Source organism: Podarcis liolepis, assembly GCF_965112155.1.
Source record: "Podarcis liolepis genome assembly, chromosome: 1".
Lineage (NCBI taxonomy): Eukaryota > Metazoa > Chordata > Lepidosauria > Squamata > Lacertidae > Podarcis > Podarcis liolepis.
This window is the reverse complement of record NC_139554.1, coordinates 114,588,745-114,597,678: the sequence shown is the minus strand read 5'-3', so window position 1 is coordinate 114,597,678 and position 8,934 is coordinate 114,588,745.

The window sequence follows — 8,934 nt, the reverse complement described above, 5'->3', positions numbered from 1 at the left end:
GCCTAGTGTCTAATGGGCCGTGTTCATTAATCAGAATCCAAGTGTGCTGGAAAATATTAGGACTTAATCCTTGGTGGATCAGGAAGCTGTGCATATAGCAACCAGGGAACGTATACAATACTGATATGGAATCAAATTATTACTATCACAAATTATACACAGTGAATGTTTTATATTTACTGAAAGTGGGGGGGGGGGGGATGCTCCAGTGTGCCAGCTGATTTAACAAACGTGTGGGTGTGTGGGTGTGTGGGGGTGTGGGAGAGAGAGAGAGAGAGAGAGAGAGAAAGAGAGAGAGAGAGAGAGAGAGAGAGAGAGATTGAGAGAGATTTTACTCTACTAATTGCTACCTGGCTACCTTTGTTCCCTGGAGCCCAGGTGACAGCTGCCCCAAGAGGCTATTCTGTTGCTCTTCTTTTCCCCAGGCTACATTTTGTTGCCATCAACTGGCTCTGGTAGGATCGCACAGCTGTGCTTTCCAATGCCTGTTCCAGAACCTTCTCTAAAGCACAAGCCATGTAGGGTTCAGAGAAATCAGCCAGAGCGAGGACATCATTCAGCCATTCCCTTAAGAGTCATCGACAAAATAGATCCAAATCGTGACAAATTGCACGTTGATCATGTTGGGAAAATGAAAGCACAAGAAATGACACCGACTGGCCCGAAATTCCACTGAAACGAAATTGTTGTGCATTTAAGGGCAAAATCACTCTGTCCCGTGTGGCAACGTCAAGATTTCCGCATTGTGTTGTAAGGTCAGCAATACACCTTGAGATGCTCTTTTGGTACCTAGGAGTTATTTATTAATCTAAAAACTTTTGGTAGAATGTTCCAAAGCAGAATTTAAAACTTATTTTGGTCATCATGCAATATAAACAACATTCATTTAAATAATACTTGCTTTTTCTCATATTGCCTATGTCTACAGCCACTAATTAGTGCATAAAGATATTGAGTTGGATCCAGGCCTCCTCTCAAATTTGGAAAAAGCTGCTTTCTTTCTTCTTTTTCAAGTTAGCTTTCTTCACAGTTTGGCTTTGACCTGTCAGCTGCATAGAGAACAGCTAGCCCTAAAAAGGTTGCTTGAGATACAAGTGTGGGGCTCTCTGTTTTTCTTTTGCTTCAGTTCAGATTCCAGGCACCGTACCCATTTCGTTTCCAATACAAACTGCCCATTTAATTGCACTGTGAGTTTTACGATCTGTGCCCCAGGCAGCATTCTTTATAGGAAGTGCCTCCGTGTTTATATAGACATGCAGGGTGTGCTCACACAAAGCAAAGCCAGAAAAATCTTCCTTGAAGAGCGATAAGTTTTTTCACAGCTATATCATTTCAGAAATGCTGATAGGCCAGAGGAGCAGAGGTGTGGTTGTCTTTTTGTTTCAATCAAATCAATATACAGTGGTACCTCAGGTTAAGAACTTAATTCGTTCCGGAGGTCCGTTCTTAACCTGAAACTGTTCTTAACCTGAGGTACCACTTTAGCTAATGGGGCCTCCCGCTGCCGCCACACAATTTCTGTTCTCATCCTGAGGTAAAGTTCTTAACCTGAGGTACTATTTCTGGGTTAGCAGAGTCTGTAACCTGAAGCTTCTGTAACCTGAAGCATCTGTAACCCGAGGTACCACTGTAGCTCGGTTGGTTAGAGCGTGGCGCTGATAACACCAAGGTTGAAGGTTTGATCCCCGTATGGGACAACGGCATATTCCCGCACTGCAGGGGGTTGGACTAGATGATCCTCAGGGTCCCTTCCAACTCGACAGTCCTACGATTCTAATGTCAACACAGGGTTTTTCCCCCTTTAGGCTCCTTGAGTTCCCCTTCTCTCCTTTCGTACTACAAATGTGTACACAGTGCCAACTTAAAAGGCTGGTGGGTCGTTCTTCTTCTCAATTTGGATTGAAGCTGGGGAAGGTGGGGCAAGACGTGCATTGAAACACACTATTTCCTAATAAAGAATGATGGAAATCTATAAATTACCTTGGAGACCACGGTAAACAGTTGAGCTCCTTAGCAGGATTTAAATAACACTTGTAATGTAACAAGAACTAGGAGTAAATGGGATATTTTAAAAAAATTGTTGTTGTTTAGTCGTTTAGTCGTGTCCGACTCTTCGTGACCCCATGGACCAGAGCACGCCAGGCACTCCTGTCTTCCACTGCCTCCCGCAGTTTGGTCAAACTCATGCTGGTAGCGTCAAGAACACTGTCCAACCATCTCGTCCTCTGCCGTCCCCTTCTCCTTGTGCCCTCCATCTTTCCCAACATCAGGGTCTTTTCCAGGGAGTCTTCTCTTCTCATGAAGTGGCCAAAGTATTGGAGCCTCAGCTTCAGGATCTGTCCTTCCAGGGCTGAAAGTAAAATCTCTCACTGCCTCCATTTCTTCCCCTTCTATTTGCCAGGAGGTGATGGGACCAGTGGCCCTGATTGGAGTGACTTAAAGTATGCAGCAGAAAAGGATTAGTGACGGAACCCGTGGGGGGGTGGGGGGACGTCCAGAGATTTGGTTGATTCTTTGCTTGTTTATATTTTTATTATTGATGATTTTGAATGCAAATTTTAATTTGTAAAACTAAATAAATATTTTTTTAAAAAAACACCTCTGGAGAACTGCCACTAGTCGTTATCAACAGGACTGGACTAAATTAGGGTTGCCATATTTCAAAAAGTGAAAATCTGGCCACAAAAATTGTTGAGCTTCTCAGGGGGAGGGGGTTGTTGAGCTTTTTCATTTTACAATTTGCCAGAAAAATCTACACTTCTGACATGCCATACACCCAGGTTTTCCCAGACATTTTTGCTAATTTCCGGAGATTCCGCCTGGATTCTGTTTCCGGTGGACGAATCCCGGCTATGTCCAGGGAATTCCAGATGCATGCCAGCCCTAGTTAAATGAACCGCCATGGCTCTGACTCCATTTAAAGCAGCTGCCTGTGTTCTTAGGCCTAGGAGGCTTTGAGTAGATTCAATATCAGGAAATACTGGTGGTGCTAGAGGTCTCCCTAATCTGAATTAAAGGACTGAGGGAGATCCCGGTAGGAGGAGCGTGTTCCAACTGGACTTCATTCAGTGCTAAAGTTCCAGTGATGCTGATAAACCACAACAAAGGGGTGAGAAGACAGGAGACTCCTGAGCACACAGGAGAGGATGGTGACAAGTTCTGGTCTGATGCCACATCTCACAACAGCATCACAAATAGCTCCAAGGGAGCATCTGATTGGCCACTGTGTGAGAACAGGATACTGGACTAGCTGGGCCACTGGAGAGATGTAGTGTGATGTAGTGGTTAAGAGCGGTGGACTTGTAATCTGGTGAACCAGGTTCACGTCTCTTCTCCTCCGCATGCAGCTGCTGGGTGACCTTGGGCTAGTCACACTTCTCTGAAGTCTCTCAGCCCCACTCACCTCACTGAGTGTTTGTTGTGGGGTAGGAAGGGAAAGGAGAATGTTAGCTGCTTTGAGACTCCTTCGGATAGTGATAAAGCAGGATATCAAATCCAAACTACTACTCCTCCTCTTCTTCTTCTTCTTCTTCTCCTCCTGTTCTAGCGTTCTTAGCTTGCTCCAAACAAAGGCTGTGCAAGGCTGTGCATGGAACAGTTGTGGGTTGTTTCTTCTGCCAAGGAACCTGGGCTGAACTTTTCAGGGCAACAGATAAGAACTCATTCATTCATTAACTAGCTACTTGTTTGATCCTGCCTTTCTTCATCGAGTAGCCTTTACATGTCAGGTAAAAGGTAAAGGACGCCTGGGCGGTTAAGTCCTGTCAAAGGCGACTGTGGGGTTGTGGTGCTCATCTTGCTTTCAGGCCGAGGGAGCCAGCGTTTGTCCACAGACAGCATTCCGGGTCATGTGGCCAGCAGGACTAAACTGCTTCTGGCGTGACGGAAACCAGAGCGCACGGAAATGCCGTTTACCTTCCCACCACTGCAGTGCCCATTTATCTACTTGCATGGTGTGCTTTCAAACTGCTAGGTTGGTAAAAGCTGGGACAGTGCAACGGTTGCTCACCCCTCGCGTGCGGATATTCAAACCGCCAACCTTTGGATCGGCAAGCCCAAGAGGCTCAGTGGTTTAGACCACAGTGTCATCCGCGCCAATGTCTCCTCTTAAGCAATAAGGTTCACACAATATTCAGAGTTAAAACCACGGTGTATCAATTGCATTAACCTTGCAGTTCAGCTCTCCTACAGAAAGGCAAATTAAAATGAACTTCCCAAAATGGAAAACAATTTTTAAAATGGGGAAAAACACCTTTGTTTTGCTTCCTGCTTTGTGGCTCCCATTGGCAGTATCGGACTTTGGGCTTTAAAATTTCAGTGGCACCCTGTGTGACACCCAAACTCAGACCCCCACCCAGCCTCTCACCTTCATTGTTACAGCACCCTCTGCAGCACCCTCTTGGCTTGACGCCTAGTGCAGGCAAACCAATCACGCTCCCCTAAATCCATCTCTGTTGTTGATGGAGCAATGCCAGCAGTCAGAGTTCAACTTTATTCACTGGTGCAATTGGCAAACACAGTTGAGGATCAATTGGTTGAACTCATTGTTAATGAAGGGTTACAGCTCTGTTTGCTTCTAAAACAAGCAAGGCAAGTCCATTTTCCTGTGCCTGGCAGCAACCATCAGAGGCATTGACCTGCTGGGCAGGATACAATGAGCTTCTGCTTTCCCACTCTGCCAAACCAGAATTATTGCATCAGTGACCTGGACTTCTGCTCTCAACTCAGGGTTCGTCCACACTTCCACTTGTTCTGTGCCTAGAAAGCACAGGGCTGAGTGGTTTTCTGCTTAAACTATGCTTTCTTGGCAAGTGCCCAAGTGGTTTTGCCTCTCCTCCACTGCTTTCTCCTGGAAAACGTCAATCCAGAGAAAACCCAGCAGACATTTGCTCCGATTCAGCAGTCAATAGCGGGGGGGGGGGGGTTCCCAGAGAAAAGCAGCAGTGTGGATGAGTCCTCAAGCAGGCTGGTGCTCATTGGAACTGATAGGGTGGGAGGCAGGGAGCCCAACAGTAGGTGGCGCCAGAGCCAATGATAGGCAGCGCCAGCTAACTCTAGCTTTGTCTCCAACCTACTCCCAACAGTGTGACAACACTGAGACTAAGGAGGAGGAAGCTGACAGGCTTTGCTGTCCCATTAACTGTTTGTAAGAAATGGAGCAGGCAGGTGGTGTGGGGCTGAGAGAGGGCAGACTGGGCTTGGGGGGCAGTGCCCCATTTGTCCCAATGCACCAGGCCCCTTTTACTCCAACTGATGTAGCTGGAGAAAGACGATACTTTTAAAGAGAGCTGGAGGAAGTATGAGAGGGACTTCATATTGCATGGGGAGCCCACAGGTTTCTTTTGCCCCACTGTTACTTCTAGCCTTTTCCTGAAATACCAAGAAAAACATCCAAGAAATTTTAGCGTAAGGGAACGTAGGGTGAATGTACACACTGCGCATGACATTCCAGTGTGGTGTAGTGGTTAAGAGCGGTAGACTCGTAATCTGGGGAACCGGGTTCACTTCCCCGCTCCTCCACATGCAGCTGCTGGGTGACCTTGGGCCAGTCACACTTCTCTGAAGTCTCTCAGCCCCACTCACCTCACAGAGTGTTTGTTGTGGGGGAGGAAGGGAAAGGAGAGTGTTGGCCACTTTGAGACTCCTTCAGGTAGTGATAAAGCGGGATATCAAATCCAAACTCTTCTTCTTCTTCATTCAAACCACTTTCAAGACACAGGGTGAGGGGGAAATGGGTTGGATCCACAGGTGGAAGTGGTTTTTATTCAGCAGAAGCACCTATGAAGGTGAGAAAGGAGGAGAGACCATGGAGTTGCGGCACTCATCTCACTTTCAGGCCGAGGGTGCAGGCGTTTGTCCACAGACAGCTTTCCGGGTCATGTGGCCAGCATGACTAAACTGATTCTGTCGCAACAGGACGCCGTGACGGAAACCAGAGCGCATGGAAACGCCATTTACCTTCCCACTGCAGCGATACCTATTTATCTACTTGCACTGGTGTGCTTTCGAACTGCTAAGAGCTGAGACAGAACAACGGAAGCTCACCACCATCGAGCAGATTCAAACTGCTGACCTTCTGATCAGCAAGCCCAAGAGACTCAGTGGTTTAGACCACAGTGCCACCCACGTCCCCATGTGTACCTAAGTGGACTTTTTGCTGGTATGCTTCAGCCCCTGGCTGACCACCAAAGTGACTCTCGGACCCCCAAAGGCTAGCCTTCAACAAAGGACTAACCTTCATTACAGATCTGTAGTTTGAATCAAGCAAAGCTTACCTTGAACCTGAACTTTTCAGGGGTATTTTCACATTCTCCAAGATCCCTTCCAACTCAAACACTATGTGATTGCAATGGAACTCTTTATCCTGGGTTTCCCCATGTTCGGCAGACACTTTTGAGAGGTTTCATTTGGTATGGGACCACTATGTTTGACAGCACTTCAACAAGGATTGCCATGCCAGACAAAGGACACAATTCAGCCATGGATTCAATTCCATCTAAAACAGCCAATGCTTTTGGTCCCATTGATTTCAATGGGAGAGTCCAAGGTTGGCTGGGTCATCATAACCCATATTGAAATACATATTTGATATTCAGTGTGTTTTCTACACTTAAAAACTCTCATCACTGCATGGCACCTGAATTACAAGCGTATTTTGATGGTTTTGCTTAACTTCATATGTTTAAGAACACGTAGAAAACTATTCCACAGCTTCAGTTGCTCAACCTTTTCCTTCCCAAACAAAAGAATCTGTTTTATCTATTTCTTCTAGCTAAAGTTGATCTGCACTTGTTTACCACGAAAGGTGAATGTTACCTCTATAAGGCAGCACCAATCTGAAGGCTATTTCAGCTCCGTGAAAGCACATCTCAAAATTAATCATTCAGGTATTATTCCATTTTGTGTGTTATACAGTTGACCTTAACTTAGATGTTTGTCTGTGTAAACTGCTTATATTACTATCCTCCTTATTAGTGTAAGAATATGATTAATCATACGGTCTATGAAAGCAGGAGAACTCAAATCATGTGTGTCCTGAAGGCAGGAAATGTCATCAGGTTATATATTGCCATAAATATTTGTAGTACTCAGCAGTTTCCAACTGTGCCTGTTGCAATGTGACCTACGATATTAAGCACTCGGGTGTGCGTTACTGAGCAGAAACATGAATGTATCAATGACACACCAGTGAATATCCCTTTTAACATGCACATCACTGATCAGACTCCCGTCAGTGTCTGTATTTAATGAATTCAGCTCTTGACAGAAGTGCTTCTCATTTACTCCTACAAAGGTATTATGTTTTATGCTTAAATTCTCACTTCTCATTTGACGCAATCTCAAGTAGAGCTCAACTGTGTGAGGCATGTCACACGTTAGTGGCAAATGGGCTATTAATTTGAGTATTATATTTTTACCCCTGGAGGATTACTGAGGCCTTTTTTATGTATTTATAATTTTCTTCCATCGTGCCTCATTTTACCTGATTTAATATTTGATTATTTGATTTGTGTTGGGCATCCCTTAGAGGACTAGGTTAACAGGAAACTAATCCATGTAAATAATAATCACAATGCTTTCAGTTAAACAGTGGTGAGAACAAATCGTTTGTCAGCACAGTGGGAAGTCCTCTTAATTCTCTTCCAGCCCCACCAGCAACAAGCAGTGATTCTTGAGACCCTATGGCAGCATGGGGTGGTGGTTAGAACAGTCTTCTCCAGCTTAGTCCCCGCCAGATATTTAAGACTACATCTTCCATCTGCCCCAACCAGCATGGTCAATAGTCAGGGATGACAGTTCAGTCCAAAACACCTGGAGGTCACCAGACAAAGGAAGGCTAGATCTGAGTGTTGGACAGAAGAGACCTGGGTTCAAATCCCCACCCAGTCATGAAGTCCACTGGGTGTCCATAGACCAGTCACCATCTATCTCAGCCTAGCTAACTTCATAGGTTGCTGTGAGGATGGGAGAGAGAATCACTGATATCACCTGAAGTTCTTTGGAGGAGTGTGTGTGTGTGTGTGTGTGTGAGAGAGAGAGAGAGAGAGAGAGAGAGAGAGAGAGAGAGAGATCATGGAGGAAGATATGGTGCATGAAATATATCTGAACATGACTTTTCAGTTATGCTACCTACATCTAACAGGCTTACTGACTCTCTTATTTGATTTAGAACTGTATATCTATCACACAAGTCGTGCTGGACATAGATATGAACAGGTTTTTCCTCAACATCTAGGTGTATAATATATTGACCAGGTACTGGATAATGTAGTTCTATATTTTCAGTTCGCTTTTCCAGCAGGGCAGGCTGAACATCTCTTAACTTCTTCCAATCTTTTTCTGCAAGTATATTTTGAAGTGGTTGCAATGAGTCTCATTGTGTCCTCAAAAAATAGGTGGATTAACTGGGTTACTTTTTGAACTGAATATGCACAACTTTGTCATGAATACCAGTTTGTGTTCAAGGGAGATATAGCGTGCTAAACATAAACCCATTCCGTGGGCGATGAAGAGTTTGTGTCACCAGCACTCAGAATGGTAGGGCAAATGCCTTGGAGGCATCAATCAAAGTTGATGCCAGGATTGCGGTCTTCTAATTTTAAGGGTCCATGTTTTTAAGGGCCAGCACTGCAACTACCATTGCCTCCTCTGAAATGCCTTGCTATATCAGGGTGCGGTGCTGGCTTGGTTATGGTAGCTGAGCTGCCTTTTATCCCCCCCCCCAAAAAAAAAGGGTGCAGAGCCGAGACCCCCACCAAGCTAGGAGGGCTATAGCACACATTTCCTCTGCTGCCAGCCACCCCATCACGGAGCAAGCTCATGGACGTGGGGAGCTGCCTATGAGAAGGATACTGTGTTGGAGAGAGCAGCTTGCCGGAGACTCCCTCAAACCTGCCCTGTAGGGATTATCATCATTGTAGTCATGGACCAAAA